The sequence below is a fragment of the Centrocercus urophasianus genome, unplaced genomic scaffold (assembly GCF_019232065.1).
Source record: "Centrocercus urophasianus isolate 14NV4802_14NV808 unplaced genomic scaffold, USGS_Curo_1.0 seq_2, whole genome shotgun sequence".
Taxonomy (NCBI): Eukaryota; Metazoa; Chordata; class Aves; order Galliformes; family Phasianidae; genus Centrocercus; species Centrocercus urophasianus.
Genome location: NW_024884755.1, coordinates 5136244 through 5153712, shown reverse-complemented (window position 1 = coordinate 5153712; position 17469 = coordinate 5136244). Strand labels below are relative to the sequence as shown.

At 35.7% G+C, this 17469-nt stretch overlaps 1 long non-coding RNA gene across 1 annotated transcript in view; it reads left to right on the top strand.

Moving 5' to 3' along the window:
• Window positions 1-947: 947 nt before the first annotated feature.
• LOC122161840 overlaps window positions 948-17469 on the top strand; it is a 29091-nt gene continuing 12569 nt past the window's right edge. Inside the window, exons 1-2 of the long non-coding RNA XR_006169317.1 lie at window positions 948-1002; window positions 7951-8035. This is a non-coding gene — a long non-coding RNA (uncharacterized LOC122161840). The remainder of the gene's footprint in view (window positions 1003-7950; window positions 8036-17469) is intronic.

Here is a 17469-nt window from a genome sequence, read left to right as displayed (position 1 = left end):
AAAAGACTTAGTGTCCTCATTTAATATTCCTCCTCTTGCTGTTATTTCTCCTTGCTCTTGGTTTTTGGCTGTTTACAATCTGACATTTTCTTCTGCTCCCAGAATGTAGTCTTAAAATAAACTAGTGACATGCAAAGGTCTCTTGGAGCCAAAAATGTATATACTTTTAGACATGGTAACAGCAGACGAAGTTGCTAAATTTACATCTTTGTTCTCCTGGAATGGTTAAAAAGTAGGGTTGCATTTAGATAATGTATAAAATATTTGCATTTCAATTCCCATGAAAAATGCAAGGGAAGGTTATAGCTAGTAAGAAAATACTGGAATAATATATAAATAAATAGTTTGGGTACTAATATGTTAGGTGATTTATTTATTGGTGTGTTCTTTGTTTTATCTGTTTGTTTTACTGTTGATTCGGTTTAGGTCATAACATTATTTCTTGATTTCTTGCAGGTGTAATTCCTTTCTCAGTGCCCAGTCCCACAAAGTATCACTTCAGTCAAGGTCTGTGTTATTCAATTTTGTACAAATTACAGTAGATTTCGGGCAAGTAGCCATGAGTTGTGATCTGAATTCAGAGTGTTATTACCCAAATACTAATAGAAAATTTCACATGATGTATTCTGTTTTCCCACACAGTAAATGTAAATTTACAAGGTAAATTCATAGTAAAATGAAATCTGAGCCCTAAGGAATATTTACTCTGAATGCAGAATACTTATCTACTAGTTAGTTCAGATAAATGTTACATCTATACTGATATATGTGATATATACATCTAGCTCTGTCAGTGAATATGTGACTTTATGTACTTACGATTACAGATGTATGTGTATGTATGTATGTTCACACCACTGCATCTCCATTTGGGTTTCAGATTAGGTTATGGGCAGTAATTCAAAACTGCAGTGGTTGAACTTTGTTCTCTAAGCAAACAAAAGACTCCTGAACCCAGGAAAGCATGGAGATAAGATATTACAAGCATTCATAAATAAAATGGTTTGTTCCAGTTTTTTTTAACCTATTTTACCTTTTATAAAGTGTATTTGCATTTTATTTATGAAGAAGTAAATGCTTTCTCTGAGGTGATTATTGAGACAGCTGGTATTGCTCCCAGTGCCAAATCTAGAGCTTGCTTTTCAGACTGGAATGCTGATAATTGCATGCGAGGAAACCCCAACCCTCTTTTTTAAATTGTTGTCTGTGGAGCTTAACAGGATGCATTTATGAAGATTTCTCTTTAAAAATGAGAATTCAGTCTTTCTTTTCCGTATCAGGAAGAGAAGAGATTTGTATGTCATTTTGAGTTGAAGGTTAGGCTTTTTTTTACCCCAGAACTAATTGTTACATTACTTCCTCTTTGCTTCTTCTTTGTCAATTATTTAATGTCTTCTTTTTTTCTGTAGGCTTCTTAAATCTTCTGATTAAACAAGGAAATGATTCTTTTTATATACTGAAGTCAATCAAGGAACAATTTGTGAAATGAAAAAGAAAATGAAAAAGCTGGAATCATGTTGTTAGGACTTCACTGAATTTATATAAAAAACTCTTGCTAACTCCATTTTAAACTACCTCAATAGTTAAATAATTCCAGAAACTTGATCGAGAAAATTATTTTGTAAAAATAATCTCAGTGCTTAAAATGTTAAGACCCTTAAAATCTGAGAATTCAATGTAAAGATGAAGGGCTTCAATGTATTTTTACTTGCTGTAATATAAATGAGGAAAAAATTAGGAACAAAATCAAGTTTTATGCTGTCATTCTTAATAGCTCATGAAAGATCTGTGACATCTCAGACTTGAAAACATGAAGAGTTTCTTTTTTTTTTTTTTTTTTTTCCTAGACCTGGGTGAACTAGTCTAGAAATAATAAAATAAAACAACAAAGAAATTGCACACAAAAAGAAATACCTGAGTTGTTTTGCAAAGAAAAGAGCAGAGTAGAAAATTAAATACTGCAGCCACACATTTTTTGCCTTGCAGTGGTCACTGAGTTCTTTTTCATGGTTCTGAGTGTTCTGTTTCCTCTAACCAGAGCAACATCTAGTGGCTGGAAGATACCCAGCTCTGAAAATAGAGCAGAGTCCTGGTGTTTGAAGGGCAGGAGGCAGAGAGAGAGGCTTTCTGATCAAGCGTGGAATAATTCCATAATGATGGCTGTAGGACTGCTATAATTCAGTTAAATGCTACAGCACATAATATTTTCTGCTGAATGATCTTATGTGTATTTGATTGCAAACTCCAGAGGAAGTCTTAAGCTCAATATCTCAGCATCTGAAGAAACACAATATGCAGCTTGATATGAGTAATATTAGAAATCAAGATATAAAGTTGCATGTGATATGATACTGTGGATTTTTGTAGGGCAGATTTTGGCCCATGGAGGTACGGTTGACAGTTCCTTGAGAGGCAATTCCAAGGGGCAGAGGGTCCAGAAAGGTTGAGCACTATTACAGAATCATAGAATCATAGAATCACCAAGGTTGGAAAAGACCTAAAAGATCATCCAGTCCAACCGTTCACCTATTCCCAATAGCTCCCACTAAACCATGTCCCTCAACACAACATAAGATTGTATGAATAAGATGTAGGCGCAGAAACACACTGTCCCTGTGTGCTGAGAGATGAGCCAGTGCAGAGAGCCCTTCCTGGCTGAAAGGAGTTTTTTCTGCAACTCTGGAAGAAAAAGAGTTTATGACCTTTCGAAGAAGGACAAAGATGTCCTGTGGCTAAGCAGGGAGGCAGGAAGCAGAATGAGGCCAGGAAAAGTGGTTAGCAACCTACCAGTTATTCACCTGAACACCCACAGATCTGTTGGACTAGGTGGGATCTATCCAGGAGTTGTGGCAATGCTTGCCAAGCTGCTCAGAGTAATTTGTCAGCAGTCCTGGCTATCTGGGAGGTCTCATTTGACTGGAGGCTGGCAAACGTGATAATGCTCATACAGGAAGGGTGGGAAGGAGGAGCACTGGAGTTACAGACCTGTCAGTCTGGCCTTAGGGCCAGGGAAGGTCTTGCGGTGGATCAGGTTAAGCATGGCATGCATGGCAGAAGTGGGTGCTCAGACCCAGTCAGCATGGAAATAAGAAAGGCAGGTCCTGCCTGACAAACCTGATCTTCTTCTCTGGTGAGATGACCAGGTTCATGGACTGGGTCTGAAGTTTTGCATAAATTTTATGCATTACTTCACATCTGTGTGCTGCTTTTGGCCTTGATGGAATATATGAGAGCTGTTTATAATTCAGAATGGTTATCTCCTTTGTCCTTGGAATGCATTTCTTTTCTCAGTTAAGACTGTTGCAATTCAGTTGCTTACCTGTTTATCTAGACTGCCTATTTGTTTACATTAAAGAGAACCATCTTGCAAGTTCTTATGCTTCAGTTCTGTGCTGGTATGCAGTCACTATACATCTCCCACCAGCTCACAAAGATGTAGGCAGTTCCACTGGGGGAAGAGCTAGAAAATGACACTTGTACCCTGTTCTTGTTTGTTTTTTTTATGTGATATGACGTAGCCTTATCTGCTTGAGGTTGTAGACAGTCCTGTAGATTTTTGTGAAACAATTCACAAGAGTAAAATGCCTTCAAGACCATTTCAGTCTGTTTTTATCTTGGAACTTCTAGCATTTTTGCAGGATAAAGGGCTAAGAATAGATTTTTAATATAACTTTTCTGAGTTTTTTCGAAAAAACCTTCCCAATGTCATGGTGGGAACTGCTGAGTTGAGAAAGTTTAACCTCATTTCAGTACTGAAACTGGAAATGAGTTCTGTCCTCTTTGAATTGATTCCCGTTGTGTATATACAGATACAGGTGTTGGCAATTTTGAAAATCTAGCCACACACAAAATATATCAAATCAAGACTTTTGAAGCTGTGTTTGATTCCCTTTTTAAAATAAGTTTGCTAATGAGGTGTAGTGTACCATGCTGACTACTGATAAGCAAGAAGCAGATGTATATTTTTCTTCTTTAGTCCAACTGTGACTTGTCCAGGGCTCTGTGAAATTAGCTCTTTGATTCTGAAAGTTTGCCCAATTACAGTTATGTGTAGCATAAAGCAGGAACCTCTTATTTAGAATTCTTTTGAGGAAATTTACATTTGGAGTAGTGGAACTATGGCTCTTGATCTACACTTAATTAATGCTGACAATGTTACATTCATTCAGCCAGATCTAAGCACAGAAATATGTAATTTTTATGCCAATTAGTCCAGTCAAGTGAGGTTAGCTAATGAAAGAGTATATTTAACTCGGGAAGAAATTGACTATTTGTTTTAAATAATTTTTTTTTAATTCCAGCCCGTCTCATCATTGTTGAACATACCATACTGATCTACACCTGGGAAGGCGCTACATGGTGGTGTGAAGATTTACATGTTTGAAATCTTGGGGCAAACAGAAATAAGATAACAATCTGTGTTGTAAATTGATGGGAGCAGGTGATTTTAGTGGCTGGTGGCTGGGCAGCTTTGTTTTACTGTTGGTGCTAGCAGAGGAGAGGTCTGGTGAGCTCTGTGAAAAGTAAGAATGTGGAGTAGGTGTAGCTGCCAAATTTGATCGTGAGCAGAGGGAAGCAGCATTACAAGACTGATTGGAAGAGGCTGGGAAGTTTTTTTGGCTGTGTTAGTGTTTTGTCATGAGCAATTGTCTCATATTTACCTTCTGAGAATCTCTGCATGCAGGATCGAAGTGGGAAGATGAAAGGGTGGAGAATGATAATCTGTGGGAAAGCTGAAGGTTCTATATGCTGGGTATTTGGGTTTGGGGTTAAGTAAATCTAGCCTGTGATAGGCAAAAAGAAACTAAAGTGGAGAATCACTCTGATCATTTTTACATAAATTGGTAGAGAAATCCATCTGTTATTTAAGTGGGGCTTGAATCTAGAAATGGCAGATGCTGTAGTATTATTTTCATGTGGTGTGTCTGTGCTCTGGTCACACGTGTTGGTGTGTGTGCAACAGACCGCTAGCGTTTATGTTCACCTTTAGCAGGTAGTGATTTGTAATGGAGGAGTGTTCTATTTCTTGACTTTGTATTTTATCATTCAATTTGTAGCTATGATAGAAAACTACTGTGTAAGTTGTATGTAGCACATCTTTCAGATGGTTGGTAGGAGAAGAAAACCAGAAATAAAGCTACACTTTAAAACTGTAGTGAATTAAAACAATAGTGCTGGCTTCTGAGAGCAAATACTTGTGTAAAAAGATTGCCTCTGTTCCCTTACCACAGTCTAGAGACAAAATTAGAAAAAGATACAGCTTAATTAAGGAAATAAAATGAAACCTAGCTGTTCCATGCATGCTATTTCCTGTTTGGTATCAAACAACAGAAATTCACTTTAATAGTATCTATGTTAAACTACAGGCAGTGTCAACTTAATGAATATGAGTTGTTTTCTGGGGATGGATATACATAGTATTTTCTTCCCCCTAATGAAAAGCTGTGCTCTGTTTTGTCCTGCAGTACTAAATGTTAGATGATTTGGAGTTTTCAGCAGAGGGATCTCCATGATCTGAAGCAGGCTGTTCCACCTATATCTGCTGAGCCTCCGAACTTGAAAAGGGCCTGAAGAGCCCTGAGGAAAGATGAGCAAAAGTCAGGAGAACTGTAATCATGGTTCTGTTTATATGAAATTTATAGAGTGTACAGCTGCTTGAAGGAAATATAGTTGGAGGCTTTGCTGATCTGTGTCAGTTAGGTTGGATAAAAATTCTGTAAATAGAACAGAAACCTCAGGAAGGTTTTGCTAAACATCATCTTGTTGTGTGCTCTTGTGCCAGCTGCTCAGATCGTGATTGATGCTGAGCAGCTATTGGAGCTGTCTGGCACTTCTTGTATCCCTAGCGTAAAAGAAGCAGGACAGATATTGGCACTTGAGGTGTTAAGTGATTTGGAACAATTAGCTGTGAATTTCAGTTTGATTAAACAATTTCTGTATTTAGGTAGCTTGTGTAATATGATTTTGATCACAGGAAAGTTTAAGAACAGTGTTACATGAGTTATGACATGTATTGCAACACTACAGTAACACCTTTCAGTCTGATTACAGTGTGGGATTGTAAGCAATGTTCATTTAGAATTTGATTTGAAGCAATGTCTTCCCAAACTCAGCTACCAGCAAGTTAGAAGAAAGTGGTTTCATTATAAACAGGCCTGTTAGTCCATTCATCTCCTTATAAAGCTAATTTGGATAAGATTAGAGGCCATGAAGTAGAGTATTTCAATTCAATTTAGTACTTCTTATCAGAAAATAAGCTGACTTGAAAACCCAAAAATAAAAACAAAGAATTCAGAAAACATTCTTTCAAGTACTTGCCAGATCTGATCAGCTATACAGTTACCTAAAGGAACTACATTGTATCTGAAGGATGAAGAATTAGACTTCAGAGAGGTGAAAATGCAAGATAGTAGGGCCAAAGTACTAAGTTATCTCTAACGATTTGTTGGAGTGATCAAATCTTTGCTATGCATTTTAGTACAGTATTTTCATTCTATTTCAAATTTTTCTGTGCTCAAATATTTATGGAGTTTTAATAGGAAAAATAACCTGGTTTCCCAATGGCTAGCTATTAACACTTAGGGAATCATTACTATTCTCAAGAAATAGCTATCTTTTTCTCAAGTGTTAGCTTCCTGCAAGCAATCTTAGCTAATTAATCCTTGCTGCACTTCCGAGAATGGCTGCATTTACCTGTCTGATTAATGTTTCTGCAAGGATAGTATATTATGAAGGTAGGTTTATAAAGGTCATAATACAGGCAACAGTAACTTTGACAACAAAGTGAGCAAGGTATTCCAAGCGTACATAACAATATGAGAGATGACACTGATAGTCTTGTGAAAATGAAGCGGGTACTAGCAGTTACTAGGTAAGACTTTTAAAGGGGGGAGGGGGTAGGAGAGGGGAAAACCTGGCATTCATTAATTTGTTCTGTGTTTAGATGCCATTACTCTCAGTTCTGAATGTAGGTGCATGTACACACCTTGAAACCATTGAAATGGAAGGCCAGAGGTTGTGTAAGTTTACCCTTTCAGTTAGTCTAGCATGGAAGAAGAGTGATTATCAGTTACAATGAGGAGAAAAAGCATGTTGGAAAATGCTTAGCATAAAATAACAGCTCAGTAACCCGGTGTGTTGTGGTACATGGTGACATAATTCTTAAAGCAGGGAGTTTTCTTGAAACTGGGCCCCCCCATCCATAGTGAAATAATATTAGTATTTCTACTATTAAAAAAAATTGATATTTCATATATTTTGAAATAGATTTTGTAGTAGTTCTCAAAATCTTGTTCATTGTGGGTGCCGAGGCTAATGATGATGAGGTTTGCATTTAGTTTCCAGCTTTGCTTCAGATTGTATAAACTTGAGGTATACTCCTGACAAAGTCACTTGGAAAGCAGAAACAGGCCAAATGTTATGAGTGCTAGTACTTTTCCCCAGCCTTGGTTTTGCTTCGGTTGTTTTTAGCTTGCAGTCTTCACCTTAAAGCCATATAATGAAGTTTGGATCTAAGCTGAAGTAGCATTGGAAAAAACTGAGCTTAGATAATGGGAATTAGAGCTTCTATAACAGTACTGCAAGTTAAAGTGTGCACTAACACTTGTTTTTATTAATCCTTTGGGAAAAACGTGAGTTGGTGATCATAAAAACTGTCATTATTGGACTGGATACATTCTTGAGGAATAAGAGTTTGCAACAAGAAAGCAAGAACGTTAAGAACAGTATAAGAAACTGTACAGATTTCAGAGGTGCCCACCAGGATCGTACCAGAAGTTGCTTCTGCTAGTCAAAACTGTGCTAACTCCATTTCTAATGGAGACTTGTCTGCAGAAAATGTAACATGGAATGATGTTTTAAGTAGTTATTCATAGTAGACACTGTGCACAGGAGCAGGGTCTGTGCTGGCTGTCCTGTGACTGAATATCTATACTTTTATTTTTCTTACAGATAAAATGTAACTGGTTTGAGCGCAAGATTGTGTCATCATGCCACATCTGTCATTTGGAGTGTGAGAGGAATGTACCATATTATGGTATGTGAAATTTGCTCGTACTGCTTGCTTTCTGCTTTCAGGTTGTACATTGAAGATGTTAATAAGTGCTCCTTAAAATCAAAATGGGATTATAATAAAGGTGGCATTTGAAATTCTGCTGAAAGCTGCTCAGAAGGTTTGTGATCTTTAGGTAGGTAGTTTTAATATAACAGTGGAACTGAGGCAGTTATTTCCCCTCGTATAGGATGATGTACAAAATAATATACAGCAAACTGTCAATAGCTTGTTAGGCTGTTTCAAAACTGACAGTTTAGAAATGTCCATGACAATTCACAAATTCTTAAATATTTTTTAATTGATTAAAGATTATAAAATCTGATTTAACCTGCGATGTTTGTTCAACTGCAAATGGACAAACAGATATCAATGTGCTAGGATAACATTTTCATTATTTGCTGAGTAGGCAGCATTATTTTCAGTTTGTGGAAAATTAAAGATGGCACTTCTAAATCTCCTGTCCTATGGATTGTTTACATGGCATAATGAAATGTTGCATTGTGGTACCAGATCTGATTATGTGCACTGACATCCTATGCTAATTTATGTACTGTTTAACATACATTAGTAATCTCTGTTTCCCGGTATCATTCATTAACATATATGGGCTGCCCTAGATGCAGTGCTGTGTTTTTTCCTTAAGGTAACATTTTTACAGTTGTTGTATGCCATTTTAGTGCATTATGTACTGTGGTTCTTGACAGAATAAAATCATAGTTTCCAGGTAATGTCCTACAGTTCTAGATACAGTGGAGAAATATTGTATTATGCGGAACAAGAAAACAAACAAATGCGGACTTCCTTGTTTGTTGGATCTTATCAGAACGTGCCTTTCTGAAGCTGATGGCTTCTTAAGCACCATGTTTGATATTTAAGCTTGTGAGAACCTATGGGCTGGTTTTCTTTGTTTTGAAAACCTTTAAATATGATTTCTCTCAATATTTTGGAACATCAGGAATATTTCTCAGAAGTGGGGAAAAGTGTATTATTTAATGCATGCACTGTATCTTTAACACTCTTATATTTTAACAGAATTTAATGTATTTGTATAAGCTGGCTGTCACATCTATAGGTATCTCTTATCAGGGCATATTCCATTGTTCAACTGAAGTAAAATCTTGCATGATTCAGTTCGTATTCTTACACACACCTGATGAGGTCTGCTCAGCTACAATTTAACCAGGAAAAACATCAGGTGTAATTATTGGAAGATCACTTTTGTTCATTTTTATCTATAATAGCTCTGTTGGGGTAAGAAAAGTGACTAATCAAAGTAAAAGGCTGCTTAAGAATGAAGCAATATAAAGCTCATCAACAACAGAATTCAGTGATAGACCCCGAGGCAATTTCTAAGCTATTATAACTGCCTGTGGTGACTGCCAAGCTGCAGTAGCTAGAAAAATAACTTTCACAGTTTGATGTGAAGTCCTTTGTTTTTCTGGCACCTCTTCTCACTAAAAGGAGATATTGCATAGCTAATGACGTGCAGTAAGTAGTATAGTTACTGTGAAATTTTAACTAAATATATATATTCTAACAATCCTGTAATAATGTTACTGTTGTGTTTATTCCTTTATGCTAGTTTGTGATACGCTTGAATTTTAAGAAGTGATAGGCTAAGGTGAAGAAAGCCAGTCTGAGAAAAGCGTTTATTGCATATCAGCATTTTATTATGATTAGAAATACTTGCAAATATATAAAAAAATAAATAAATAAAAGGTAACTGATGCGATACCCTGAGATTGTAAAAAGGTGGTGTTTAAGTTAATGGATCATTAAATTACTAGCTTAAACAAATCCCATCTAATGCATTCTGTTCCTTTATGTACTCGTACCTTCAAACTCTTTGGGATAGGTAGCTTCCTCAGTGATAAATACAGCAGTACAGGTTGTGTTAGGACCCTGCTGATGAGTCACCCAACTCTTTCTCTTTTAAAGTTCTAGAAATTGCTTAAAACACAAAGGTAAAAGTTTAAAAGCTGTGTTTAAAATTTGGCACAGTGAGAGGGAATTTAATGGTATTTGAGAAATTCTTCTGATCTGTAGTAGAAACCAGCAGCTTTCTTGTGGGCTTCTCATTTTCTAAATATAAAAACCTACAGGATTGTTTCTGCTTGTACAGCATGATAACTTGGTTGAAGACATTCTTTTATCACCCTGTCAAGGTTTCATCTAAGTCACTTGGGTTACCAGCCTGTAGCATCTAAAATCAGCTCCATCTGAAGGCAGTGTTACCTATCTAAATCAGAGAAAAAATGAAACAAAGAATTTGTGATTGTTTGATATAGTCATCTTTTTTGTAATAAGCACAAATTACTTTGCACAGAAGAATATATGAGGCTAAGCGGTGATCTGCTGTTTTCCATTGTTTTCAGTTCTTGATTAGCTCTCAGAAAAACTCTGCAACACGAAGGAAGTACAGTACACCAATCTTATGTGCCAGTAAAAGCAGTGGGTGCAAATCACAGCCAATAATTTTGTAACAATATTGACTCATGTCAAGCAATTTGATCTGAAGCTTTTCAATATGTGAGCTAACAGCTCTCACATTTATGCAGTATAATTTGGCTTGAATGTCCATGAATGCAGAACTCTATATATTCTTTCAGTATCTGCTTTTCTTTTCGTATCAGCGCTGAGTTCTGCTTTCAATTTAGAGAAAATTCAGACTGTGGCTTTTTCTTCTTTTTTTTTTTTTTTTACAGTAAATATCATGCATCTCCAGAAGCGTACATGAAGGTACTCCCTGTATTTCCTGGGCAGAGTGACAGCAGTTTTATCTGGATTTGGTAGAGCAGTAGAAATTTAGAGCAGTGTTCTTGCATGCGGTTTCCAGAAATACTAATTTTAGCAGTCTATCTTAAAATGGCATCTCTTCTTTAGAGGAGTAGCTACCACTGTTGAGTTCCCTTCCATTTCTCTCAGGTCACTTGACAGTTTTACTGTGGCAACTTCTGTACCTAATTCTGTAACCCGTCATTTTTATACCTACTTTTTCGACTCCACCCTGAAGGTTTTAGCATAAAGAAATAGTAATAAAGTACTCAGAATCTCCTGTTGTGTTTCAGTATGCATAATGCATTACTAATGAGATTATGCAAGATTCTCACCCTGTGAAATCTCTTACTAACAGAAGAGCACAAAATAATGTGATGGAATATGAACATTAAAGTATGGCAATACATACCAGAAAAATAATTATAATGCTAAAATTATTATTGTCAGAAGGGGAGAGTAGGCTGAGGAATAGCAATATACCTAATCAAGCATCTGCCTTTCACAAAAAAAAAAAACAAAAACAGAAGACCTGAATTCTTCCTAAACCTCTTTGAATTTGTGGCTGAATGTAAGGTGGTATCTTTGAATTTGCTGTATTTTTGCATTGCGGATTGCTCTCTCACTTGCTACTCCTGCTAATGTGCCATATTTCTGGGTCTTTGTTGCTAGCTGTGGGACTCTGAGTGAACAAGCAGTAACATCTGACATGTAGCTGTCATCTCATCCTCCACAGTTGAAGAGACTTAGCTATATTAAGAAAAAATAGTTTAACCGACGACTAAATGAGCCCTTTATATAAAACAACAATTGAGGGCTTGCTGTGTTGGATGTGCTTGCTATTTAAGAGTCTTGGGTCCACAGTTTCCAGCTTCTAACTCAGCCTTTACAAATGAATCTGCAGATCTGAAGTTTTTTGAATAGAATAAGACAGTTATAAGTTTTTATTGTTCAAACAAAGGGTAATTTAATATCTTGAAAGAAATGTACATTAGCTTGCTTTTAAACAAAACAAAAATAATAGCTGATAGCAACTTTGATTTGCAGAAAAGAAAAAACATGAGTTGTTATGACTGGAATAGAGAATACTTTAAACTCCTGCGAAAAGTACTAAGCATGAAGTGGGAGGCTCATGACCAGTTCATCTATATTATTAGGAAAATGGTTCATTAGCCTGCCAGTGGGAGTTGCATCTAAGAAGCCTGTTGGACTCTGTGATCTGTGGACAAAGGAAAGAGCGGAATCACAAGTCTTTGCCTTTTATTGTAGTTAGAATTTATGTAGTGATGCAGACAATAGCTTTAATCTTGGCCAAGATTAAAATTACAGGAACAGCAAACAATTTTATTATAGCTTTTACAACATCATCAGTAGTAAAGCAGGTTTTGAAAGTTAAGTAATGATCTTGAAAGTAAAATAAATGTCTTTAAGTCTTTGCTGTTTTCCTTCAGTAAAATAAAATAAATGCATGAGGGTCAGAATATCAAGAATTTGATGACTTCATAGCAAAATTGTGCTGCCTCTACTCAACTGTGACTTGTACACAGGTAATAGCAACTGAAGTTACAGCAGATTAAAGCTGCTGTTACAGATGTAGGTTGCACAGAGTGATAGTTACTATTTACGGACACCTTTTTGCTTCAGAAAGTTTAGAGTCTTTATGAAGGTTAACTGATTTAAATCTTTTTAGAGATAATACTGCCTATCTGATCATTCATTGTTTTAGAAAAAGTCTTAGATTCATATAATCTTCAAGTATCTATAATGTACATGTCTGTAGCTGTTATCTGAGCTCTCCTTACAAGCAATCAAGTATACACATGTAGAAAACTGTTCTTGTAACATACTTCAGGCATTTTATCTCAAGATGGGATGAATTTCAGCTATGAGGTTTGTTTTTCTTCAGAAACTGTTAAGGAAGTCTTACTAAACTAACATTAAATAAATATTCTCTACTAAACATAAATTTTAAAAGTAGTTGCTCTAATTTATAAAATAAATTGTTGTGTAATATAGAAACATCCCTTAATGTTGTCAACATAAAAATTAAACCTTTAATGATACTTAATGTGATCACAGCCACCATGCTGATTCTATGGATTGATCAATAAAAGTATGTTGTAGGGTTACTCGAGTACTTTACCACACGTTTTATGACTCGAATGCTTTTTTCCTTTTTTTTTTTTTTTTTTTTAAGAAGATTTTTTTAGGTGCATGACTTGAATCTATTATCTTCACTTATACGGTAAATAGGAAAGGAAGATGACGTGACCCCCTGAAGTGGAATAAAATTACAATTCTTTCTTTTAAAATCAATAGCATGAATTTAGAGTCTGAAGAAAAATGGTTTGTTTAAAGCAGCTTTGGGAAGTCTCATGCATAGTGTATCTTTATTGCGCTTCATGTAGAAAAAAGCCTTTGAGGGTTGCATCTGTAGGATTTATACAAAGATCTTTATTTGTATAGGTGCTACATTTTCTGTATTGAACTGCAGCTTTTTTGTACTTTTTTTTATTTGAGGTAAGTGTTTTATATAAAGGTTTACCATGTTTAGTTTCACCATCTAAAAAACACATTTTGACCTAAATTTTACTTTTGTCTTTCAATACTTCACTTTCCATTTGATGAGACTAAGCATATTTTAGCACAAGAATGAGAGAAAAGAACTTCTGTGTTATTTCATAGGAACACTTGTCAAATGTACTTGCTGATTTGTAGAACCCTTGCTGTAAGACAGCTCTTAGCAAATACTCCTTCCAGCTTTATAATAGCTACTGAATGACTAAAAAATTGTGTTTAAATCATATGCACTTAGTAAGAATGATGGTTACATTTAGGCCTGCATACAGACTACTAGATGTTTTTTTTCTTCCTCATCCTTGACAAAACAAAAAGTCAATAAAAAGAAATGCACAGCCCAAGTTTTGTTCTTTGTTAAAATAGTTAAACTCAATTTTTCCCTTTGTGTTTCTGAATTGAACTAGAGGGTAGAATTTTTCAAAGCGTGATTGATTCTGCTTTTAAAATGGAATTAAAAGCTGTCTCACTTGAATAGTTTTTCTTCTGTAGAATCACCAGGGTTGGAAAAGACCTCCAAGATCATTTAGTCCACCTACCACCAATATTTCCCCACTAAACCACGTCCCTTAGTACAACTTCTAATCATTTCATGAACATCTCCAGGGATTGTGATTTCACCAACAGCCTGGGCAGCCTGTTCCAGCACCTGGTGACTCTTTCAGAAAAGAAATTTTTCCTAATAGCCAATCTGATCCTTCCTTGGTGCAACTTGAGGCCATTCCCACTTGCTTCTATAGTCCTACTGTATTCCCTTGTGCAGTGCCCTTAATCTACAGTCTTTCAGTGGTGATATTATCTCCACTGATTCCTTAATAAAAATCTTGCAAAAGAATTAACTGAGGAGACTGAGTCGTACTGTTTGAATGGTTGTCGACATTAATATTCTGCTCTGTCGCAAATCTCTTATAGTCATCCCCAAAACACATATTTCATACTTTCGTGACTTCATACAGATAGGCTTGCAGGTTTTTTTGCTAATGAAGGACAACATATGCAGTAGATGAACACAGATGTATTCTTAGGAGAAAGTGTTTAATCATAAAATACATGAAGGGTACTGGCTTTTGTCTGCAACCCTGCACTGTGGAAGTAAGCGCTGCTGTTTAAGTGCAACCAGAAATGATAAGGTGGTCAGCTGAAATACAAAGGAAAGGATTAGTTAAGATAAATCCATCAGCGTTAAATCCACCAAGTTATGCATGTGTTATTCTTTTTATTGTTCTATGTTGTGCTTGTTTCTAACTACTAAATCATGCAAGATCAATAGATAGCTGGCAGATTATTCTTTTAGGATCCTCCTATGTTGTAGATGCTGCCTTTTTTTGTATCTCTCTAATCTTACCATCACGTTAGTTGAGCCTTTGATGCATTACTCTATTGATCTATTACTCTAGGATATGTTCCTATTCTTGATTAGTGTAGGACTTTTTGATTAGTATAGAACAGTCTTTTCTAGCTTATCTTTCTAGTCAGCATATGTTGATTTGTGTACTACATGCTGGCAGTTTGCTTTTATAAAGCTATAAAGAAAAATCTTGGAAAAATAGAACAGAATGTTTTTTTGCCATGTAAATATGGAAGGAGAAGAGTAACGATGGAGCAGAGAGAATATTTCTCTTCCAGGGTTGTAAGAAAGTATGCATTGAGAAATTCCATCCGTAGTTCTGAACTAAAACATCTATGCTTCGACTGTGTGCTCAGGGGCAAAAAAAGGTTGTGGCTTAGTGGGTTGGAGGTGCTTAAAGCACAGTAAATAGCTCATTGTTATTGAGATGTTTATTTGAGCATATGCCTGGTTCTGCTGGTCCATTGAAGCTGTAGAAATTCAGAAGTCTGGGATTGTGTATGAGGCAAATTAAAGTAGCTGTCGGTGAGGATGAGTTTCAGCCTGCAAAGAGCTTAAATCAGTCTTTGCTAAATCTGAAATGAAGTTGTAGATATCAGCTGTTTAACTACTACGTATCCATTAAGAAATTAATATCTAAGCTTTAAAGGGAATTCTAGAGGTGAAAAATTATGAAACTTCTGTGTAGTTGTGTCCTATTGACACCTATCTCTCCAGCTAAGAGAGGAGGACATTAGACAGAGTAAGGTAGGTGTGTGGATAACTCGTCTATTATAAACTGACCTAGAGGTGGTCTTACTTCTGATGTTTGAAAGTGGGTCATTTTCATTCTATTACATTTTTGAAAGAGAAAGATGAAATCCTGAGGGGGGAAAAAGCCTGTGTAACAAGGTGCTATCTTGATACGTGATTGCATCAGCTTTGTGACTGATCACATTAGCATTTACTCTGATTATTAGAACTGCTGTATAATTTGAAATGCATACCTTTCTAGTAGTTGAATTAACTTAATCAGCTGTAGTATAATTTTATACTGTAAAATTTTTCATCTGCATTTTGAATCCCTAAATGCAAATCAAGGATTAGTCACTTAAAGGAAGTGTGTGACTGCTTTTAACGCACTTGAATTGTGAATGTTTGCCCTTACACGTAGTCAGAATCTTACAGGATCAGGAGAGAAAAAGACAATTTTACAGTTAACTTATCTTTTGGAAATAACTGACATAAGTATTGTGAGAGATATTGGTATAAAATAGTGTAGCTATACGTTCACTTTGGTTTACTACAGCTGAGACACTGGCCCTTCTTGCTGGACTTAAAATGGCTGACAGGGACTGCACAAACCCATGGGTGCTGAAATAGTAGAAGAGAATACTGTCTGTCTCCTGGGTCTGCTGTAGGGCACTGCTTGCTGTAAAAGCTGAGTGAACCTCTGCATATTTCATGATTTAATTTTACCATCTTAGCTAATGTATGAGAGTATGTGATGTAACTTTATTCACAAGAGTATAAGAAAAATATTAAGATAGTAAAAGTTGTGTCTCTTCATATGTAGCACTACCTTGAAAAGACATCGATACTTCATGGCTTATTTGAGATTCTTAGAGGCAAACTCACCAGTTTTTAAAAAACAAACAAACAAAAAAAAACAAAACAACATGCCTCCAAATTGCCATGCACTTAGAATACATGTGCTCACACACAAAGTTTAAATTTTAAAAGTAGTTCATTGAAAACTTTGAAGTTTAAATAGTACAACTGTATCAATCATTTTGAAGTCTATTTAACTGTGTGGACTTCTTTGATAAACACTTCTAAATGTATTTTTTTAATTTATTATTTGAAAGCAAGATCTCTAGCTTTTTGAGAGCTAGTTGGTAGTATGGAGATTATTACAAAACAAAAACAGAGAAAACACACCTAAGCTTTTTTGTTCTTTTCACTGAGGAAAGTAAGACAGCAATTGAAAATTAGCAGTAGGTTAAGCGTGGAAATTGTGCTTAATAAATACCCTAGAAAAATAAAAGGAGAAAAGAATTCAGTGGTTTTAAAAAAAAAAACAAAAAAAACCAGTAGTATTTATTTTAAAATATAATAGAGCAGAAGTGCATACAATTAATGTGTGTCTTTTTAAAGAAATGCGACCTCCGTGGTTAAATCCAATGTAACCATTTAATTTTTCAAGGCCCTAATGAATATCTGAATAGCGGCAGTTTTTTCGCTGAGACTTCTGGTACATTACTTTGTGATCATTAGGATTCCCCGAGGCAAACTCTTTCTGCAAGTAATGTGGGTGAAATTAGATGAAGAAAGCACTTGTTCTTTTAACCGTAACTCTTCTTGCCAGCCAATTCTCTCCCATTTTATTATATTACTACTTAAGGTATCTTTTTTTTTTTTTTTTTTTTTTTTTTTTAATCTCACTTGCTACCTGTTTAATGCTTTATAAGAAGTCCAGCAAAAATACAAGTAAATCATGTGCAATTCCCTGTTTTGCTCAGTATTCCCTGCCATTTCTTCAAGTAAACTTTTCTTGCTAAGGTTTCTTGCTAGTGAGCGTGTATTAGCAAGCATCTAACTCTTTTCTGCTTCAAAGTGAGACTGTGCTCAATGCCTCTTAAAAATGAATTAGATGTTTTTCTAGGACAGGAATGAGATTTAGTGCTTCATAATTGATAGCTGCAATTTTTCTCTGGTCAGAGCTGAACCTTGTAAA